The 24,043-nt window shown below is 36.3% G+C and overlaps 1 non-coding gene across 1 annotated transcript; it reads right to left on the bottom strand.

Annotated features, from left to right (window-relative positions):
• Positions 1-13,522: 13,522 nt before the first annotated feature.
• Positions 13,523-13,630, bottom strand: LOC148547797 (small nucleolar RNA R71). Its single transcript, XR_015898673.1, has one exon. It is a non-coding gene; the product is annotated as a small nucleolar RNA R71 (small nucleolar RNA).
• Positions 13,631-24,043: the final 10,413 nt, after the last annotated feature.

Below are 24,043 nucleotides of genomic sequence, written 5' to 3'. Positions count from 1 at the left end.
GTGTTTTATGATGGGATTTTGGTGGAACACCAAACTTAGAATCCTTCATTCTTCCTTATATTGTTTTGGTGTGCAACACCAAACTTAGCTTCTTGCAATATAGATAAAACTAAGTAACCCTTTTATTGAAATAGCTATGAAAAGAAAACTACCTCAGGTTGGGTTGCCTCCCAACAAAGCGCTTCTTTATTGTCACTAGCTTGACATCCTTCATTCTTTGATCATGGAGGCTGAAAATCATAGTGCCTCAGCTTTTCTCTTCTTACTGTGAACTTCCTTCCAATCTTCTCTTTGATGATCTCTAGGTGTTCATGTGGAAGGATCCGGTTCACAGTATAGTACTCAGATAATTGTGGAGGCACCTTCATTGGTTGGGTGTTTAATATCACTTTATCCCCTGGTGAGAAACTCTCAGTGGGGAATTTTTTTGAATCCCAGCATTTCTCCCCTCTATCTCTTGCCTCTTTCCTCATCCTCCAAAATGTTTCAGGATCAAAAGGTGTGGATTCATCGCTCTTTCCTCCTATCACAAAATTAGAAACACAAATAGAACCAGAAACTAAAACAGAGCACTCTGTAACTTGAGTGCAGTTAGAGTTAGTAGAGACAAAGTCTCGAACAGTTTGTGGGTTAGTCAAAATTAAAGAAAAAGTGCTTGATCTAAACTACCACCTCACTTAATCATTGTCAATCTAATCAATCCCCGACAACGGCGCCAAAAACTTGATGGTGTATTTTTGTGGAAAAACGAATTTCTCCAAAACACCCAAAACTAACCGGCAAGTGCACCGGGTCGCATCAAGTAATAATAACTCACGGGAGTGAGGTCGATCCCACAGGGATTGAAGGATTGAGCAATTTTAGTTTAGTGGTTGATTTAGTCAAGCGAATCAAGATTTGGTTGAGTGATTTGTGATTTGCAGAATTTAGATTGCATGGAAAGTAAAGGGAATGGGTAAATTGCATTGAATTTAAAGAGAACTGAAATTTAAAGTGCTGAATCTTAAAGAACAAGAAATTAAATGGCAGAAACTTAGAACGCAAGAAATGTAAATTGCAGAATCTTAAAGTGCAAGAAATGTAAATGGCTTGAATTGTAAAGGGAATTGGGAATTGGATTTGCAGAAATTAAACAAGGAAAAGTAAAATTGCAACAAACAGAGAAGTAAAGGATGACTTGGATTGAATCGGATCTTAAAACAGAAATGTAAATGAGCTTGCAAGCAGTAAACAGAGAATTGAAAATGGGAAATCCGGATCTCAGGACCCAAGAGACTAGATAACCAAGTCTAGATCTCAATGCCTTCCTAGATCCAACAAGAACAATTGCAAAGGAAATGTAAATTGCAGAGAAAGTAGATGAATAAGCAATTAACAGAAATGGAAATTCAATTGTGCAGTAAAATTAAACAAAGAGATCTCAGGATGAGGTTGAAACAGAATTCCTTCAATTCTCCAACCCAAGATCCAAGACAATTGTAATTGAAATTGAAAGCAAGAAAACTAAGAGGAAGGGAATTCAATTCTCCTTCCCCGAGACTTAGAAATTAAAATTCACTCAACACCAAAAGCTCTCCGAAAACTCTCTATGAAAACTAAAAGGAAAGCTCCCTATGAAAACTAAAAGAAAAAGCTCTCTGAAAAACTTAAATTATATGCTTTTTATACACTTTCTTCAAATGGTCTTCAAGCCTTCAATTGGGCCTTTACTCTTGATGGAATTGGGTTGATGGAGGCCTTGGTTGATTGCTCTTGGAGTTTGGAGAAGAACCGAAGTGAACCGGGTTTGGAATCATGAAAGCTTGAGTAAAAGTTTGAGTAAAAGTTTGAGGCAAACTTTTACTCAAACTTTTCACATCAGCCACCCCATTTTGCTGCTACCAACGTTTGAGATAAAGTTTGGGGTCAAACTTTTGCTCAAACGTTGGCCTCCCCTTGCACACTCATGGCGCCAACGTTTGCCAAAAAGTTTGAGGCAAACGTTGGCGCAAACTTTTGCTCTCCAGGGTGTGTTGTTCATGGCGCCAACGTTTGCCAAAAAGTTTGAGGCAAACGTTGGCGCAAACTTTTGCTCTCCAGGGTGTTGATTTGTGATGCCAACGTTTGCCAAAAAGTTTGAGGCAAACGTTGGCTCAAGCTTTTCTCCCAAAAGTTTGAGCTAAAGTTTGAGGCAAACTTTTGCTCAAGCTTTTTGCCCAAAAGTTTGCGCAAAAGTTTGAGGCAAACTTTTGGTCAAGCTTTTTGCTCCCTGGTTCGTTTTCACTTATTCCAAAAGTTTGAGCTAAAATTTGAGGCAAACTTTTGCTCAAACTTTTTGTCCTCTCTTCCTCCTAGCCATTCCTTCTTGCTTCAACCTTTCTCCAAGCTTTCTTCACCTATCATTAATCAACCAAACACATCAAAGCTATGCTCAAAATCATGAGATATTCATTCTTTCATAGTATGTGACAATTATAGCATAAAACCTCATGAAATTGCATTAATTCATCTATGGTTGATTAAATCAAAGGAAGCATGAAAATCTACCCAATTGGCTTGCTTATGGCTCAAGAAAGTGCATAATTCAAATGAAAATATAAGAAAAAGGCTAGTGAAAGTAGGCTAAGATGACTTGTCATCAGAACCCAGCCTAAGACTGTTGTTAGGAGGAGGTGACAAGATGAGCAAAAAAGACTTGTTAGATGAAACCAAGGCAATGGATCACTTGTCAGAAGCAGCATTGAAGCAAAGGCTGGAACTGCGTTATAATCGCAAGGTACAAAATAGAATATTCGAGAAAGAAGACCTTGTCCTATGACACAATGACATCAGACCACCAACTCCGGAGGAAGGGAAGCTATCCCCCAACTAGGAAGGACTTTATAGGGTGAAAGAGGTGCAGGGCAAAGGCGCGTAAAAGCTAGAGTGACTAGACGGGAAGGAGGTACTGAGGACTTAGAATGCGATAAATCTTAGGAGATTCTACTCTTGAGGAGCAGGGCCTCATATGCCCTGACGGTCTCCTGAGCACAAATTCAGTGGTACCTTGTCCCTTTTTATTGCTCTTGTTTGCTTGCGATTTTGATTTGCTCGCGATTTGTTTTAGTTTCATTAATGCGCACTTTCTTGTATTATCGAAATATAGAATGAAGTGGTACTCTTTTCCCTTCCCGTCAACCCGGAATGGCGGCAAGGGGTTTTAACGAGGCCATTTATTAATTTTCTTTTGAGTATAATTTATCCCTTTCGAGTATAATTTATTTTTGAAGTGTAGTTTATAAAATACTCATTTCTTTCACCGTCAACCCAGAACGATGGCTAGAGGCTTCGATGAATCCCAATTTTTAAAAAAAATATTTTTTCTTTCGAAAAATAATTCTCAAGTTAAAACTATGGCTTTCCAGGACTGATCAACTCGGAAAACCCTCGTGGGAATGAGTGGATATCCATCAAAATATGACTAAACGAATAGATTAGCGATGAAACGGCCAAAACGGCTTAAACATACAAACCAAGTCCACAAGTTCAAAAGTTTAAAGTTTACAAAACACTGCGAAAGAGGGCAACTAATCGGCTTGCCAATACAAAAAGCACTTAGAGTTCAAATTACATGAGCGGAAGTAACTATTTCCTCGGCATATGTACAACCTTGCCATCCTGGACCATTTTGAAGGCACCAATAGTGGAAGTGTCAAAGTTGGGAGCAAGCAGTGAAACTTGGGCTTTGATCGCCTCATCGGTAGCAGCAATGACATCCCGTGTGTCCTTTATGATCTCCTTGTTCTATTTCTTCATATTGGTGGCTTCCAGCCGAGTAGAGTCTACCGATTTTACAGCCTCAACTAACTCCTTCTCAAGCTCCATTACCCTGCTCTCTGTCGAGACAACCCAACCTTAAGCATCGTTGAGTTGCTTCAAAAGAGAGTTATCCCAATCAATAAGGCATTGGATCTCTTTGCCAGCCTCCTTCAATTTTTCTCGGCTTCACTCAGCTTGGTTCCCGTGGCTTCTCCTTCAGACATTAACTTAGACACTTCACGTTGGGCCACCCTGTACTTACCCTCCAGAACCTGACATTGGGCCAGGGACGGCTCTACTTTCCTCGTAAAAGCGACAGCTCAGAGGAGGCTCCGATACGTCCACTTAGCTTGGGCTGCCAGGTCTTCTTCCCAGAAGAAGTTTTCAGTACCCGGCAGCAGCTGGGAATTAATGAAGCCGTCGGCGTCAAAGTGCTTCTCCATTACAAAAACAGCTTTTTCGATACTGGAATTAGACTTTGTCTTCTTTGAATTGGGGATCATGAGTACTTTGTCCTCTTCAACCCGAGCACCGAAGAGTGCTCAATCACAGCAACCACACCCTGATTAACCTTGCCAGCAGCGCTATGCCCAGGTTGGGGCCCAGGTTGAGGCTGAGATTAAACTTACAGTTCATCGGGTTTGGGGATCTTGCATTAAGGATCGGGGGAGTTGGAGGTGTTGTCATCCCCATTGGGAAAGAAATGAGTCATTAAATGACTAAGAAAAGTGTTCCCAGCAGCCATCCCAACTACAAAGAAAAAGAATTAAACGAATTTACTAAGCCATAAAGAGAAGTAGAAGTCAACAAGTCGGCCATTACACTTACCTCCACAGTCCCCGCCAGACTCGCGATCACCCATCAAAAGTTGAGGGTTAATGTGGTTAGACCAGAACACGGCCAACAAGACATCAACGATCTGCTGGTTTTGCCAACCTAAACCATCATATGTCACCTTGATAAGTATTTGGAGCCGGCATAAAGCTCCAATAGGTCAAGATACGCCTCTCCTCTTCAAGGATAAGCCAAAAAGGGTGACGACCTCGGGCTGGCCTCACCTTGAAAAAAGTTACTTTAAAACCATGAAAGGAATCTTCGAAGAGGCCGAAGATCCTCCAGTTTTGCACAGCCCAAAAAGAGATCTATCCTTTTCTGTGCTTACCCTTCCGAGAAGGATTCGTGAATAGGAAGAAGAAGAAGAAGAAGAGAAAAACCTCGACGGTAACCAGGAGTTCTAAGTATTCGAAGACCATCTCAAAACATCAAATGATAGCCCAACTATTTGGGTGAAGTTGCGAGGGGGCAACATCACACATGTTTAGGAGTGCTTTGACAAAAGGAGAAAAGGGGAGCTGAATACTCAAGACGGAAAAACATGGGCTTATACACCCAATCCAGTCGGGGACCCGGAGCGCTTCGAGGTTGATATGACAGATGCATTCTCGGGGGGCCCAAAGAGAGAAGCTTGTAGTTGGCCTCCTCAGGACCGCCTCCGTATACTGCTCACGTCACGAAGCTCTTGTAAGTCCTTCGCAGGCACCCTAGAGGAGGTGCTCGTCACGTCGGTTGTACACCACACTTAACGAGTCACGGAAAGTCGCATCGCCATACTTACAGTGGGGGCACCGTTTAGGTTAAATCATGATATCGGAGGCAGGTCCTATGCCATAGCTAAGTTATTCTACACTAAATCCTTCCAGCCTAAACTATGAAAAAGACACCTATGGCACCCCCTAAAAGCTATCTAACAAAAACCAGCTTTGACCCAAAAGGCAAAAACAACAAGACAACCAACATGATAATGGCAAAAAGTAAAGCGAAATCATGCAAACAAATGGTCATTTACCAGCAAAGATGAATGCAGAAGGTTGCAGAAAGCAGGCAGTGGCGATGGCAACTGCAAAGTAAAATCTACAAAAAGGACAGAAAAGTTAATCTCCAAAGAGCACAATGAAGTAAACGATGGTGGCAGATATGAAAAATGAAGGAGGATAAGCAGTTACAAGAATGAAGAAAATGAAAATGATGATATGAAGTGGGGATGGTAACTGCTACTAATGTCCACCTTGGCATATGGCACGCCCACCTTGCTAGAGTGTTGCACGCCACTTCTTGGCTTGGAGTTGGGATGTCATGGACGGCATGTGGCATACCCTTCTTGCTGGTGTATTGCACGCCCCCTTGCTCCTTGCTTCTTGTGACTTTTGGGGCCTCTGAGGAGTTGGGAGAGCATGCCACGCCCTTCACTGGCGTGTGGCACGCCACTTCTTTGATTTAGGTATGAGGGCGTGTTGCACGCTCACCTCTGACGTGTCGCACACCAAGTCTTCTTCCTCCTAGGCCTCATGATTTCCTTTGCTTCTGCTTTGTTTCTCCTTTTCTAACATTTTCTTTTCTGTATTGTCCAAAAGCTTCTTTGTTTGGCTCTCTCCATCCCTTTATTCTTTCTTATTTTCAACAATTTCCTACACATGCTAAAGCTCCAAACAACTTCAAGAAATATTGATTAAAATACTAAAATCTCAATTAAGAATAAGAAAATCACTAGCTTTATTCAAAGAAATAATAAAAAAAACAACTAAAGATGCTCATGCATCACGAATGCACCAATCGCGAGCCTCGCGACTTGGCACATTGGGGACATTGTTCTGTCCCAGCCCAAGAGATGGGGATCCACCAAACGGACCCGCTCCTCGTCCGTACGACATGACGTCTTGCATATGTCCCGATCTTCTAAAGAGATCCTAACAACTGGTGAAAGCTTCCGAAGGGCTGGGTCCTGGCAAAAGAGGGCCCACCTGGATAATCTATGATAAAGGAGAAAGAGCTACCCCTTCTCTCCTGGTACGTCATGATAATCCTAATTAGCCGCCTTATCGTACGGACACTGACTTTAGCATCAAAGTTTCTTGCAGGTGGCTCCACCCGCCGACCAACCGACGACCGTGCTGGCTCCCCTCCACGCCTCGGAACTCACTTCAGGTCCCGATCTTCAACCCTATGATTCTTTACCATCCGACCCAATGAACTCATGAACACATATATAATATAATTTTGAGGCACTGTTAGTATAAAGTAGTTTTACAAGTGTATCCAATTACGTAACGCCACATCACTAAAATTAATTATCTTTCACATTAACTGCGTGAATGATCATCCAAAAGAACAGATGTGATTGTATGACTGTATAAAATGCTTTACACCCGCCGACCAACCGACGACCGTGCTGGCTCCCCTCCACGCCTCGGAACTCACTTCAGGTCCCGATCTTCAACCCCTATGACTCTTTACCATCCGACCCAATGAACTCACAAACACATATATAATATAATTTTGAGGCACTGTTAGTATAAAGTAGATTTACAAGTGTATCCAATTACGTAATGCCACATCACTAAAATTAATTATCTTTCACATTAATTACGTGAATGGTCATCCAAAAGAACAGATGTAATTGTATGACTGTATAAAATGCTTTACACTATCAGTATATCAAAATTTAACTCATATATATATATATATCAATTAGACCTTATTAGTTAGGCATGTACAGATGTAGATGTAGATAAGACTCTCAAGGCTTAAGAAAAAATTTATGGTACATACACGAGAGTTAATAATGGGAAAAGGTATTAGGGAAAAAAAAAGAAGATGAACATCAGAATGACAGAATCAAATCATGGCATGTATAGTAGTGAGAGTCCGTTGTTAATATTGCTTCAAAATTAAATAATTAATAAATTATCTAGGGTTTTTTTCTAACTTAGTAAAAAGATGGTCAATGCTACGATGAACTAAGTTATGTATTCAGATAATTTTTTTTTTTATTTTTTTTACAAAAGATGTCTATTAAATTTATATGGTAGAATATTCTAGTGCATTGCCCATAAATACTTTCCATGTTCAGCATATCCTATGCAAATGGGGTCTCTTAAATTTTGTTTGTTCTTTTATTAAGAAGGGATATTAATTGTCTCCTATTCATGTTTGCCACCAATTTCTTGTGACAATGAATTTCGAGTAACTAAACATGACATCAACTTTCCGCTATAAAAGTCAACAACTACAACTTGTATAAATCTTTCTTGACAATATGGGTTTTTTTTTTATTTAAATAAATAAAAATTAATATTTTCATCTGTACGCAAAGTTAGGAGTAATTACCCATATCGCAACACGTATCATTTAAAAAAAAAAAGGAACACCATTTTGCAAACTATTGTGAAACGGTATGTGTTTCGCATATCAAAATTATGGGAATGATTAACATTATCAATTTACTACTAAATATAATTATTAAAAATTATTCTTCATATACAAACGTTTTCTCCATACAAATAATATAAGTTCATATATTCTATTAGAAAAATATAGGGTACTAATATATTATTTGCTAACTTATGTCAACAATAATTATTATTTTTTAAACACATCTATAAAGAGACATATCCAAAAAATATATTTATAAAAACACTTCCATTAGACACAGCCATAAAAAAGATATTTTATTAAATACATCCACAAAGACACTTTCATTAAATACAGTCATAAACAAGAGTTGGCAGAAGTTGGTAACAATACTGTTGGTAACGTAGCGGGATTGTATTCTATTTCACGTTAGACGCGCCTCTTCTAGCACGTCGATTTCACGCGCTTCCTAATTTAATAGATTTTTCGATCAACGTGCGCACGTTCTTCTTCTTCTTCTTCTCTTTCGTTATCGTCGTCACCAACACCACCACCACCACCTCCTCCTCCTCCTCCTCCTCCTCCTCCTCCTCCTCCTCCTCTTCCTCTTTTCATTGGAATTTCTTCACCTCCTCCTTTTTTCTCCTTCTCCTCCTTATCTCGTTGTTGAGTATAATGAATAATTCAAGTTCAGATTATCAATTGAACCAAAACGAAATTGATTATTGTTCAAATTATTGTTTTGAATGTAATGTAAAAGTTCTGCATTGAATAAAATATTTTTCTGTATTTATAGTAAATTTGGGTATAACATAAAGATATTTGAGTATATTCTTCAAGAATTTTCGGTATATGTGTGCTGATAAATTCTGCATAATTTAAATCTCTTCTTCTCCCTCCTTCTTATCTTCTACTGCTTCTTGTTCTTCTTTTTAATCATCATCATCATCATCTTTTTTTTCTTATTAATCTTTTTTTTTTCTTGTTTTATCTTATCAAGTTTCTTCTTGTTTTACTCTTTTAACAAGAATAAAAACCAAAAAAATCAAACAAAGAAGAAGAAGAAACACATAATAGTACAAAATTACTTGGAAGATGATGAACTTACATTCGTTCAACTAAAAGAAAGAAAGAAATAAGGAAAAAAGAAGAAGAAAAAAATGCAGTATTAGAGAAAATACTTTTCTGTATTTGCAGCAAATTTAGGTGTAACACAAAGGTATTTGGGTGTATTCTTTAAGAATTTTTGGTGTATGTGTGTTGATAAGTTATATATAATTCAAAACTCTTTTTCTCCCTCCTCCTCATCTTCTGCTGTTGCTTCTTCTTTTTTTCATCATCATCACCATTTTCTTCTTCTTTTTTTCTTATTCATCTTTTCCTTTTTGTTTTACCTTTTCAAGTTTCTTCTTATTTTACTCTCTCACTGATGAGCGGATAATTTATACGCTTTTTGGCATTATTTTTAGTATGTTTTTAGTAGGATCTAGTTACTTTTAGGGATGTTTTTATTAGTTTTTATGTTAAATTCACATTTCTGGACTTTACTATGAGTTTGTGTGTTTTTCTGTGATTTCAGGTATTTTCTGGCTGAAATTGAGGGACTTGAGCAAATATCAGATTCAGAGGTTGAAGAAGGACTGCTGATGCTGTTGGATTCTAACCTCCCTTCACTCAAAGTGGATTTTCTGGAGCTACAGAACTCCAAATGGCGCGCTCTCAACGGCGTTGGAAAGTAGACATCCAGGGCTTTCCAGCAATATATAATAGTCTATACTTTGCCCAAGTTTAAATGACACAAAAGGGTGTTGAACGCCAGTTCTACGCTGCAGTCTGGAGTTAAACGCCAGAAACACGTCACAAACCAGAGTTGAACGCCAAAAACACGTTACAACTTGGCGTTCAACTCCAAAAGAAGCCTCTGCACGTGTAAACTTCAAGCTCAGCCCAAGCACACACCAAGTGGGCCTCAGAAGTGGATTTATGCATCAATTACCTACTTCTGGAAACCCTAGTAACTAGTTTAGTATAAATAGGACTTTTTACTATTGTATTTACATCTTTGGATTATCTTTTGATCTTCGGATCATTTTTAGACTTGGTTACTCTGGTTTCCCTCTGGGGCCGAGACCAATGAACTCCATTATCACTTATGTATTTTCAACGGTTGAGTTTCTGCACTCCATAGATTAAGATGTGGAGCTCTGCTGTCCCTCATGATTTAATGCAAAGTACTACTATTTTATATTCAATTCAACTTATTCCGCTTCTAAGATATTCATTCGCACTTCACTATGAATGTGATGATCGTCACAGTCATCATCATTCCCCCATGAACGCGTGCCTGACAACCACTTCTGTTCTACCTTAGATTGAATGGATATCTCTTGGATATCTAATACAGGGGACCGAGTCCGAGTTATTAGTATCTTCGTGGTATAAGTTAGAACCCATGGATGGCCATTCCTGAGATCCGGAAAGTCTAAACCTTGTCTGTGGTATTCCGAGTAGGATCTGGGAAGGGATGGTTGTGACGAACTTCAAACTCGCGAGTGCTGGGCGTAGTGACAAACGCAAAAGGAGGGTGAATCCTATTCCAGTATGATCGAGAACCTCCAGATGATTAGCCGTGCCGTGACAAAGCATTTGGACCTTTTTCACAGAGAGGATGGGATGTAGCCATTGACAACGGTGATGCCCTATATAAAGCTTGCCATGGAAAGGAGTAGGAAGGATTGGATGAAGACAGCAGGAAAGCAGAGATTCAGAGGAACGAAAGCATCTCTATACGCTTATCTGAAATTCTCACCAATGAATTACATAAGTATTTCTATCTTTATTTTCTGTTTATTTATTATTATTATTCGAAAACTCCATAACCATTTGATATCTGCCTGATTGAGATTTACAAGATGACCATAGCTTGCTTCATACCAACAATCTCCGTGGGATCGACCCTTACTCACGTAAGGTTTTATTACTTGGACGACCCAATGCACTTGCTGGTTAGTTGTATCGAAGTTGTGACAAATTATGAATTAAGATTAGAGCACCATATTTTTGGAGACATTATCAGGGATCACAATTTCGTGCACCAAGTTTTTGGCGCCGTTGCCGGGAATTGTTCGAGTTTGGACAACTGAAGGTTCATCCTGTTGCTCAGATTGGGTACTTTTCTTCTTATTTTGTTTTCAAAAAGTTTTCAAAAATTTTTCAAAAAAATTATTTTCTTCCTTTTCGTTTTTTCCAATTAATATTCGAAAAAAAATATAAAAAAATTAAATCTTTTCAAAAATATATTTTTCTTCAGAATTTTTAAGAATGAATTCTAGAGTTTCATGATGATTTGTTGAATCCTGGCTGGCTGTAAAGCCATGTCTAAATTCTTTTAGACTGAGACTTCAACTAATCACTTCAATGCATGTAATAGCATACTAAAGCTTAGCTGGCTAGTGAGCCATGTCTAACCCTCAGATTGGAGCTTTAGACTAAAGAGCACAAGATTCTTGGAACTCATATTAAAAATTTTGAAATCTTTATTTTTCTTTTTCAAACAATTTTCAAAAAAAAATAAAATAAAAATATACAAAAATCCAAAAAAAATTAATAAAATCATAAAAATAAAAAAATATTTTTTGTTTCTTGTTTGAGTCTTGAGTCAATATTAGGTTCGGTGTCAATTGCATTTTTTCTAAAAATTTATGCATTTTTCGAAAATTCATACATTCATAGTGTTCTTCATGATCTTCAAGTTGTTCTTGGTAAGTCTTCTTGTTTGATCTTGATGTTTTCTTATTTTGTGTCTTTTGTTGTTTTTCATGTGCATATTTGCATTCATAGTGTCTAAGCATTAAAGATTTCTAAGTTTGGTGTCTTGCATGTTTTCTTTGCATTAAAAATTTTCAAAAATATGTTCTTGATGTTCATCATGATCTTCAAAGTGTTCTTGGTGTTCATCTTGACATTCATAGTGTTCTTGCATGCATCATGTGTTTTGATTCATAACTTTCATGTTGTGAGTCATTTTTTTATGTTTTTCTCTCTCATCATTAAAAATTCAAAAAAAAAAAATTATCTTTCCCTTTTTCACTCATAAATTTTCGAAAATTTGAGTTGACTTTTTCAAAACTTTTTAAAATTTAGTTGTTTCTTATGAGTCAAATCAAATTTTTAATTTAAAAATCTTATCTTTTTCAAAATCTTTTTTCAAAAATCATATCTTTTTCATTTTTCTTATTTTCGAAAATTTTAAAAATATTTTTCAAAAATCTTTTTTAATTTTACATCATATTTTCGAAAATATCATCAACAATTAATGTTTTGATTCAAAAATTTCAAGTTTGTTACTTACTTGTTAAGAAAGATTCAAACTTTAAGTTCTAGAATCATATCTTGTGATTTCTTGTGAATCAAGTCATTAATTGTGATTTTAAAAAAATCAAATTTTTTCAAAACTAATTTCAATCATATCTTTTCAAAAATATCTTTTTATCTTATCTTTTTCAAAATTATATCTTTTTAATCATACCTTTTCATATCATATCTTTTTCAAATATCTTTTCTAACTTCTTATCATCTTATCTTTTAAAAATTGATTTTCAAAATTTGTTTCAACTAACTAATTAACTTTTTATTTGTTTCTTATCTCTTTCAAAACTACCTAACTAACTATCCCTCTCTAATTCTCGAAAATACCTCCCTCTTTTTCAAAAAATTCTTCTTAATTAATTAATTGTTTCAATTTTTAATTTTAATTTTAATTTTATCTTAATTTTCGAAAATCATTAACTCTTTTTCAAAATTTATTTTTCGAAATTCCCTCTCTCCCATCTCCTTCTATTTATTTATTCATTTACTAACACTTCTCTTCATCTCAAATCACTGCTCCTATCCTCACCCTTGTGTTTGGATTATCCATTCTTCTTTACTCTTATTCCCTTTCTTCTTCTACTCACACAAAGGAACCTCTCTCTACTGAGGCAAAGAGGATCCCTATTATTATTTTCTGTTCCCTTCTTTTTAATATGAGCAGGAGCAAGGACAAGAACATTCTTATTGAAGCAGACCCTGAACCTGAAAGGACTCTGAAGAGGAAACTAAGAGAAGCAAAATTACAACAATCCAGAGACAACCTTACTGAAATTTTCGAAAAGGAAGAGGAGATGGCAGCCGAAAATAATAATAATGCAAGGAGGATGCTTGGTGACTTTACTGCACCTAATTCCAATTTACATGGAAGAAGCATCTCAATTCCTACCATTGGAGCAAACAACTTTGAGCTGAAACCTCAATTAGTTTCTTTGATGCAGCAGAACTGCAAATTTCATGGACTTCCATCTGAAGACCCTTTTCAGTTCTTAACTGAATTCTTGCAGATCTGTGATACTGTTAAGACTAATGGAGTAAATCCTGAAATCTACAGGCTCATGCTTTTCCCTTTTGTTGTGAGAGACAGAGCTAGAATATGGTTGGACTCTCAACCTAAGGATAGCCTGAACTCTTGGGATAAGCTAGTCAAGGCTTTCTTAGCCAAGTTCTTCCTCCTCAAAAGCTGAGTAAGCTTAGAGTGGATGTTGAAACCTTCAGACAGAAAGAAGGTGAATCCCTCTATGAAGCTTGGGAGAGATACAAGGAACTGACCAAAAACTGTCCTTCTGACATGCTTTCAGAATGGACCATCCTGGATATATTCTATGATGGTCTGTCTGAATTAGATAAGATGTCATTAGATACTTCTACAGGTGGATCCATCCACCTAAAGAAAACGCCTGCAGAAGCTCAAGAACTTATTGACATGGTTGCTAACAACCAATTTATGTACACTTCTGAGAGGAATCCTGTAAGTAATGGGACGCCTCAAAGGAAGGGAGTTCTTGAAATCGATACTCTGAATGCCATATTGGCTCAGAATAAAATATTGACTCAGCAAGTCAATATGATTTCTCAGAGTCTGAATGGAATGCAAGTTGCATCCAACAGTACTCACGAGGCATCTTCTGAAGAAGAAGCTTATGATTCTGAGAACCCTGCAATAGCAGAGGTGAATTACATGGGTGAAACCTATGGAAACACCTATAATCCCTCATGGAGAAATCACCCAAATCTCTCATGGAAGGATCAACAAAAGCCTCAACAAGGCTTTCATAATGGTGGAAGAAACAGGTTTAGCAATAGCAAGCCTTTTCCATCATCCACTCAGCAACAGACAGAGAACTCTGAACAAAATACCTCTAATTTAGCAAACTTAGTCTCTGATCTATCTAAGGCCACTCTGAGTTTCATGAATGAAACAAGGTCCTCCATTAGAAATTTGGAGGCACAAGTAGGCCAATTGAGTAAGAAAATCACTGAAACCCCTCCTAGTGCTCTCCCAAGCAATACAGAAGAAAATCCAAAAGGAGAGTGCAAGGCCATTGATATAACCATCATGGCTGAATCCAAGGAGGAAGGGGAGGACGTGAATCCCAAGGAGAAAGACCTCCTGGGACATCCAGTGATCAATAAGGAGTTTTCCTCTGAGGAACCAAAGGAATCTGAGACTCATCTAGAGACCATAGAGATTCCATTGAACCTCTTTATGCCGTTCACGAGCTCTGATGAGTATTCCTCTTCTGAAGAGAATGAGGATGTTACTAACGAGCAAGTTGCCAAGTTCCTTGGTGCAATCATGAAGCTGAATGCCAATTTATTTGGTAATGAAACTTGGGGAGATGAACCTCCCCTGTTCACCAATGAACTAAATGCATTGGCTCAACTGAGATTGCCTCACAAGAAACAGGATCCTGGAAAGTTCCTAATACCTTGTACCATAGGCACCATGACCTTTGAGAAGGCTCTATGTGACCTTGGGTCAGGAATAAACCTCATGCCACTCTCTGTAATGGAGAAACTGGGAATCTTTGAGGTGCAAGCTGCCAGAATCTCATTAGAGATGGCAGACAACTCAAGAAAAGAGGCTTATGGACAAGTAGAGGACGTGTTAGTAAAGGTTGAAGGCCTTTACATCCCTGCTGATTTCATAATCCTGGATACTGGGAAGGATGAGGATGAATCCATCATTCTTGGAAGACCCTTCCTAGCCACAGCAAGAGCTGTGATTGATGTAGATAGAGGTGAACTAGTCCTTCAATTGAATGAGGACTCCCTTGTGTTTAAAACTCAAGGTCATCCTTCTGTAAACATGGAAAAGAGGCACAGTAAGCTTCTCTCAGTACAGAGTCAACTAAAGCCCCACAGTCAAACTCTAAGTTTGGTGTTGGGAGGCCTCAGCCAAACTCTAAGTTTGGTGTTGAACTCCCATATCCAAACTCTAAGTTTGGTGTTGGGAGTCTATAAAATTGACCTGATCACCTGTGTGGGTCCATGAGAGCCCACTGTCAAGCTATTGACATTAAAGAAGCGCTTGTTGGGAGGCAACCTAATTTTTATTTATCTAATTTTATTTTTTATTTTATTGTTCTTTCATATTTTATTAGGTTCATGATCATGTGGAGTCACAAAATAAATAGAAAAATCAAAAACAGAATCAAAAACAGCAGAAGAAAAATCACTCCCTGGAGGAATGGCTTACTGGCTGGCGTTCAACGCCAGAACAGAGCATGGATCTGGCGTTGAACGCCCAAAACAAGTAGCATCCTGGCGTTCAGACGCCAGGAATGCACACTGAGGAAAGCTGGCGCTGAACGCCAGAAACAAGCATAAAACTGGCGTTCAACGCCAGAAACATGCTACATCTGGGCACTGAACGCCCAGAACAAGCATCAATTCGGCGTTTAAATGCCAGAATTGCATGTAAAGGCATTTTACATGCCTCAATGGTGCAGGGATGCAAATCCTTGAGACCTCAGGATCTGTGGACCCCACAGGATCATCTCAGCACCTGTGGACCCTACAGGATCCCCACCTACCTCCACTCATATTCTTTCCTCTTCTCAATGTTCATCCTCTCTTTGCAATAAACAACCTTCCCCAAAACCCTTCACCACTCACATCCATCCACTCTTCTCCATACACCCCACCTACCTTCAAAATTCAAAATCACTTTCCCACCCAAGCCCACCCATATAGCCGAATACACACATCCCTCCATCTCCTCCATATCTTCTTCTTCTTCTACTATTCTTTCTTCTTTTGCTCGAGGGTGAGCTACATTCTAAGTTTGGTGTGGTAAAAGCATAGCTTTTTTTGTTTTTCCATAACCATTGATGGCACCTAAGGCCAGAGAAACCTCTAGAAAGAGGAAAGGGAAGACAAAATCTCCCACCTCCGAGTCATAGGAGATGGAGAGATTCATCTCAAGGGCCTATAGCTCAGTGGTAGAACATTTGACTGCAAATCAAGAGATCCTTGAGATACCTCAGGGGATACATTTTCCCCCACACAATTATTGGGAGCAACTAAGGGTGGAACATCAAGAGCATTCCATCATCCTCCATGAAATTAGAGAAGATCAAAGAGCAATGAGGGAGGAGCAACAAAGACAAGGAAGAGACATAGAAGAGCTCAAGGACATCATTGGTTCCTCAAGAAGGAAACGCCACCATCACTAAGGTGGACTCATTCCTTGTTCTTAAATTTTCTGTTTTTTGTTTCCTTATGTTAAATGTTTATCTATGTTTGTGTCTTTATTACATGATCATTAGTGTCTAAGTGTCTATGCCTTAAAGTAGTGAATATGAATCCATCACCTCTCTTAAATGAAAAATGTTTTAAAAACAAAAGAACAAGAAGTACATGAGTTTCGAATTTATCCTTGAACTTAGTTTAATTATATTGATGTGGTGACAATACTTTTTGTTTTCTGAATGAATGCTTGAACAGTGCATATGTCTTTTGAAGTTGTTGTTTAAGAATGTTAAATATGTTGGCTCTTGAAAGAATGATGAACAGGAAAAATGTTATTTGATAATCTGAAAAATCATAAAAATGATTCTTGAAGCAAGAAAAAGCAGTGAATACAAAAGCTTGTAGAAAAAAAATGGCGAAAAAAAAATAGAAAAAGAAAAAGCAAGCAGAAAAAGCCAAAAGCTCTTAAAACCAAAAGGCAAGAGCAAAAAGCCAATAACCCTTAAAACCAAAAGGCAAGGGTAAATAAAAAGGATCCCAAGGCTTTGAGCATCAGTGGATAGGAGGGCCTAAAGGATTAAAATCCTGGCCTAAGCGGCTAAACCAAGCTGTCCCTAACCATGTGCTTGTGGCGTGAAGGTGTCAAGTGAAAACTTGAGATTGAGCGGTTAAAGTCAAGGTCCAAAGCAAAAACAGAGTGTGCTTAAGAACCCTGGACACCTCTAATTGGGGACTTTAGCAAAGCTGAGTCACAAACTGAAAAGGTTCACCCAATCATGTGTCTGTGGCATTTATGTATCCGGTGGTAATACTGGAAAACAAAGTGCTTAGGGCCACGGCCAAGACTCATAAAGTAGCTGTGTTCAAGAATCAACATACTGATCTAGGAGAATCAATAACACTATCTGAACTCTGAGTTCCTATAGATGCCAATCATTCTGAACCTCAATGGATAAAGTGAGATGCCAAAACTATTCAAGAGGCAAAAAGCTACAAGTCCCGCTCATCTGATTGGAGCTATGTTTCATTGATAGTTTGGAATTTATAGTATATTCTCTTCTTTTTATCCTATTTGATTTTCAGTTGCTGGGGGACAAGCAACAATTTAAGTTTGGTGTTGTGATGAGCGGATAATTTATACGCTTTTTGGCATCGTTTTTAGTATGTTTTTAGTAGGATCTAGTTACTTTTAGGGATGTTTTTATTAGTTTTTATGTTAAATTCACATTTCTGGACTTTACTATGAGTTTATGTATTTTTCTGTGATTTCAGGTATTTTCTGGCTGAAATTGAGGGACTTGAGCAAAAATCAGATTCAGAGGTTGAAGAAGGACTGCTGATGCTGTTGGATTCTAACCTCCCTGCACTCAAAGTGGATTTTCTGGAGCTACAGAACTCCAAATGGCGCGCTTTCAACGGTGTTGGAAAGTAGACATCCAGGGATTTCCAGCAATATATAATAGTCCATACTTTGCCTAAGTTTAGACGATGCAAAAGGGCGTTGAACGCCAGTTCTACGCTGCAGTCTAGAGTTAAACACCAGAAACACGTCACAAACCAGAGTTGAACGCCAAAAACACGTTACAACTTGGCGTTCAACTCCAAAAGAAGCCTCTGCACGTGTAAACTTCAAGCTCAACCCAAGCACACACCAAGTGGGTCCCAGAAGTGGATTTATGCATCAATTACCTACTTCTGTAAACCCTAGTAACTAGTTTAGTATAAATAGGACTTTTTACTATTGTATTTACTTCTTTGGATTATCTTTTGATCTTCAGATCATTTTTAGACTTGGTTACTTCGGTTCCCCTCTGGGGCCGAGACCAATGAACTCCATTATCACTTATGTATTTTCAACGGTAGAGTTTCTGCACTCCATAGATTAAGATGTGGAGCTCTGCTGTCTCTCATGATTTAATGCAAAGTACTACTGTTTTATATTCAATTCAACTTATTCCGCTTCTAAGATATTCATTCGCACTTCACTATGAATGTGATGATCGTGACAGTCATCATCATTCCCCCATGAACGCGTGCCTGACAACCACTTCTGTTCTACCTTAGATTGAATGGATATCTCTTGGATATCTAATACAGGGGACCGAGTCCGAGTTATTAGTATCTTCGTGGTATAAGTTAGAACCCATGGATGGCCATTCCTGAGATCCGGAAAGTCTAAACCTTGTCTGTGGTATTCCAAGTAGGATCTGGGAAGGGATGGCTGTGACGAACTTCAAACTCGTGAGTGCTGGGCGTAGTGACAGACGCAAAAGGAGGGTGAATCCTATTCCAGTATGATCGAGAACCTCCAGATGATTAGCCGTGCCGTGACAGAGTATTTGGACCTTTTTCACAGAGAGGATGGGATGTAGCCATTGACAACGGTGATGCCCTATATAAAGCTTGCCATGGAAAGGAGTAGGAAGGATTGGATGAAGACAGTAGGAAAGCAGAGATTCAGAGGAACGAAAGCATCTCTATACGCTTATCTAAAATTCTCACCAATGAATTACATAAGTATTTCTATCTTTATTTTCTGTTTATTTATTATTATTATTCGAAAACTCTATAACCATTTGATATCCGCCTGATTGAGATTTACAAGATGACCATAGCTTGCTTCATACCAACAATCTCCGTGGGATTGACCCTTACTCACGTAAGGTTTTATTACTTAGACGACCCAGTACACTTGCTGGTTAGTTGTATCGAAGTTGTGACAAATTATGAATTAAGATTAGAGCACCATGTTTTTGGAGCCATTATCAGGGATCACAATTTCGTGCACCACTCACCAACACCACCTTCTCCTCTTCTTTCTCCTTCTTTTTTCATTAAAATTTCTTCTCCTTCTTCCTTTTTCTCCTTCTCCTCCATCATCAATTATCTCGTTGTTGAAGATAATGAATAATTCAAGTTCAGATTGTCAATTGAACTAGAATGAAATTGATTATTTTAAATCCAATCAAGTGGCCGAGGTGTAGTTCGATTCTAGTTAATGTTTTCGTTAGTAATTTATAATTCTGTAGGTGAATAATGTTGTTTTTGTTTGTGAAAATTGTTGTTCATCGTTGATGGTTTGAATTGAATGTAATGTAAAAGTTCTGCATTAAAGAAAATATTTTTCTGTATTTAGGTGTAACACGAAGATATTTGGGTGTATTCTTTAAGAATTTTTAGTGTATGTGTGCTGATAAGTTCGGCATAATTCAAAACTCTTCTTCTCCCTCCTCCTTATCTTCTACTACTTCTTCTTCTTCTTTTTCATCATCATCATCATCTTCTTTTTTTTTTCTTATTCATCTTTTTTTTCTTGTTTTATCTTCTTAAATTTCTTCTTATTTTACTCTTTTAACAAGAATAAAAATAAAAAAATCAAACAAAGAAGAAGAAAAAACACATAATGGCACAAAATTACTTGGAAGAGGATTAACTTACATTCGTTCAACTAAAAGAAAGAAAGAAAGAAGGAAAAAAAGAAGGAAAAAATGCAGCATTAGAAGAAATACTTTTCTGTATTTGCAGCAAATTTGGGTGTAACACGAAGATATTTGGGTGTATTCTTTAAGAATTTTTGGTGTATGTATGCTGATAAGTTCTGCATAATTCAAAACTCTTCCTTTTCCTCCTCCTCATCTTCTTCTGCTTTTTCTTCTTTTTCATCATCTTCTTATTTCATATTTTCATAATTCTTCTTGGGATGAAAAAATCAAATAAAGAAGAAAAAATGCATAATGTTGCAAAATTAATAGAAAGAGAAAGAGGAAAAAAATGCAGCAACAACAACAGTAATAAAAAACAACGATGAAGATGAAACACGCGAAGAAAAAGGAGGAGAAACGCAAAGAAGAGGAGGAGGAGAAGAAGAAGGAAGAGGAGGAGGAGGAGAAGAAGGAAGAGGAGGAGGAACGCGAAGCGCGCCATGGAAACCGTTGAGTAGCGCGCGTGTTTACACGCTCGTATTGGTGAGCGTCCTTTTTGTTGAATTTAGCCCAACTTATATGACTTATAAAGCAAAATGACTTGTATGTGTAGCACTTCTCAATTATTAATTACACATTTTGTAATTTATCCAGTCACTATTCTAAAAAACTAAATCCAATTAAATTGTAATTTATTTAGTATTTGTCAAACTTATATAATTTTTAAATTATAGAGAAAATTCTACTCCCTTCTTCTGAGAGATACTAAAATGATACTCACTTTTCCTCTATTTGTAAAATGTACATTCTCCTCCCTTATAATTTTTTAAAAACTTCCTCTTTAATCTATTTTAATTTTTTTGTGTTAACTAATGTTAACTTTATATATTTTTAAGAAAAAATAAATTATTTTTTATAAAAATACCTTTTAGAAAAAATTTTATTTTTTTGTCATTAAATTTTGCTTACCAAAATATCTTTTAATAAATTATTTTTTTATCAATTAAATTGTATTGTTACCAAAATATTTTTTTAAAAATTTAATATTAATTTTTTTTAAAATACTCTTCAATAATTTTTTAATTATTAATTAGTGATTTTACCAAAATTTTCGTTAACAATTATTTTTATATTTTATTATTAATTTTTCGATATCAATATATATTATTTTAATATTAAATAAAAAAAATCTTATCGTTGTTAATATGTATAACAATTAATATATATTGATATTAGAAAATAATCTTTCCAAGACTTTTTTTTAAAGAGTATTTGGTAAGCAAAATTTAATGACAAAAAATAAAATTTTTATTAAAGGATATTTTTATAAAAAATAATTTATTTTTCTTGAAAAATAGATAAAGTTAACATTAGTTATCACAAAAAAATTAAAATGGATTAAAGAGAGATTTTTTTAAAAGTTATAAAGGAGAAGAATATATATTTTACAAATAGAGAAGAGAAGAGTGTCATTTTAGTATCTTTCAAAAAAAATGGAGTAGAATTTTCTCTAAATTATATTCTATCAAACATAATAATTATTGATATGCAAACTACTTCCAACTTTGTGTATAGCTGAAAATATTAATATTTTCAACTTATTTAAATAAAAAAAAACCGACATTATGTCTGAAATCTTCCATTTGAAGTTGGTGCTATTGTGGATCAAGCCACAACACAATATTAAGTGGAATTGCAAATTAAGGTTAAAATGTTGAAAATAATAAAAAAAAAAAAAGAAAAAATGATAGCCGTTTAATCTATTCTTTGTTGCTTATAAGGGTAACAAAGGAAAAATGATTCCTTGAGTTATTGCTATTGTTCGAAACTGTCCGGCTCGTTTTCAGGCAGTAACCACGGTGAGTGAGCCTCATGTTTGCTGCCGGCAACTAGATGAGAACAAATGATTCATTCTTTATACAAAGTCAACCTAACCTAATGCACCACAAACCCAGGGAGAACTTTTAGATCAGTGTTAAAAAGAAAAGTGAATTTTTTCAAATTTTTTTCAATTATTTGATAAAATGTAATCTATTACTTTATATTCCTTAAGTAGAACAAAAAAACATGTAAAAAAAATATTGCATGATAAAAAATTGAGAAGATCGTGTAGCTAATAAAATGGGAATTTAATTTTTAAAATCTTTCACCAAACACAAATTGGTATAAATGAATAAGAGCGTGTGTCTCTTAATTATCTCTCTCAAATTTAATTTTTTTTTTTTTGAGGATGAGAAGAATTTACTTATTTAAAGGAAGTCATATATTTTACATGTCTTTACACTATTCGAAGAATTAGTCATTAGATTTTTGGTTTGATAAATATCTTGCTGCAAATAATTTTTTTTTAATCTTTTAATATTAAAAATTTAAATGAATTAATCGATTCTATTAATTTTTTATCTGATTGTTCACCTGACAGAGCGGACGAATGAATTTATCACTCGACCAACTTAAATTAGTTAGGTGAAACATCTTCTGAATTTAATTTTATTACGATTTTATATTTTATGTATTTAATTTATTCTTACAATTTTATTTACGTAAAATCTCATTTTTTTATGGTATTAGCTTCCTAAAGTAAATGAAGATATTACCGTAGAAAAGAAAAAATAAATAAATAAATAAACCGCGCCATACATGAATGTGCATTGTGCAATAATGTTACAGAAGAAATATCTGGTAGCATCAATGCATCACAGATATTTATGCTTTTTCTTTGGCATACATATAACCTTTCCCTGTTTGAAGTGGCCTCATCCTTTGTTTCTCATATATATATATGAATGAGTAAATATTAAATCATGATGTTAGTAATATTTGCTATAAAAACCCCGTGCAGTGCGTCCCTATTTCAAATGCAATGTTGTCAGCATTGTCAGGGCTTTTGATAGTTTTCACATGGCCTACCTGCCACCATAATAATCCCCTTTTCTTAGTTGTGGTTTAAGGAGATTGCTTAGGCATGGAGGAGCAATAAGATGTTGACAGGAACCAGTTTTAGATTCTTGGGATACAGCAGCATCAATCATTGAATGCTTCGGTACGAAACAGAGATATTTTGTTTCTTTACAATATTTATCATCCCTTTCTGAACTGAGTTCACATATTACTCATCTACTGTTAGCATGATTATAAGCCCTAGAACAAGTGATATATTATCTAATAGTAAATAAATAGTCATATAACGATGACTATATTAAAATAACACAAATCGTAAAACAAAGAAGATAATCAATATTTTCTTTTTATGGGGGCGGGGATCATTGAACATTTCAGAATGAAAACAAGTTTGGGCTGGCCACAAAACATCAGGTCCACAAATTGTAAGGCCCCAACAAAAACTCCTCATTTTGGTCATGGCCCAACAGAGAAGTCCTTGAATTCAATTGATTTAGCTAATGATCAAATCTTGTTTTCCTATGACAAAAAATAAAGAAGCTAAGCAATGGGCTTCGGCCGTTTTTTACCCATGATCAAAAAGGGGATAAATATGGTGGTTTATTACACTTGCGCCAATTTAAAGCATAATCGGTAATCCCGACCCCCAAAAAAAACAAAAGCATAATCAGTAGCATGATAAAAAAAATAAAAATAGTGCCGATGACCAAAAAAATGAAACATAATCAGTACCTGGTCAATAGGACAACCTGAGAAACTAGCAAAAATGATGCAAATCCTATGTAAAGGTGTTACATTACATGTAATTCAGCATTCTTCTTCAGTTTTCTTCGGACACCAAACCATCTTACTTTCACTATCTGATAAAATGCAAAACCTAAATCACCAGACTTCATATCCAACTCAATGGTAGAAGAAGAAAATAAATCGATTATTTGTACCAAAAATACTGAATACCAAGGGGGAAAAAATCTCTTTGAATGATTAGTAACTTTTTGTTTCTTACAAGTAACATGAGATACTTTTTAACACCGCCGTTCTCATAATTTACCATGGCCGAGGTCTATTCTTATTTAATATTGGATCATTCTCTTCAAACTTTTTTTGGGGAATATTACTTTGAAATCCAACATATAAACTAAACAAAACATCCCAATCTAAATTCTAATTTTAACTGTTGTGGAGGCAGA

This window comes from Arachis ipaensis, chromosome B8, assembly GCF_059453495.1.
Source record: "Arachis ipaensis isolate K30076 ecotype BB chromosome B8, ASM5945349v1, whole genome shotgun sequence".
In the NCBI taxonomy this organism is placed as follows: domain Eukaryota; kingdom Viridiplantae; phylum Streptophyta; class Magnoliopsida; order Fabales; family Fabaceae; genus Arachis; species Arachis ipaensis.
This window is presented reverse-complemented; position numbering and strand designations above follow the sequence as displayed.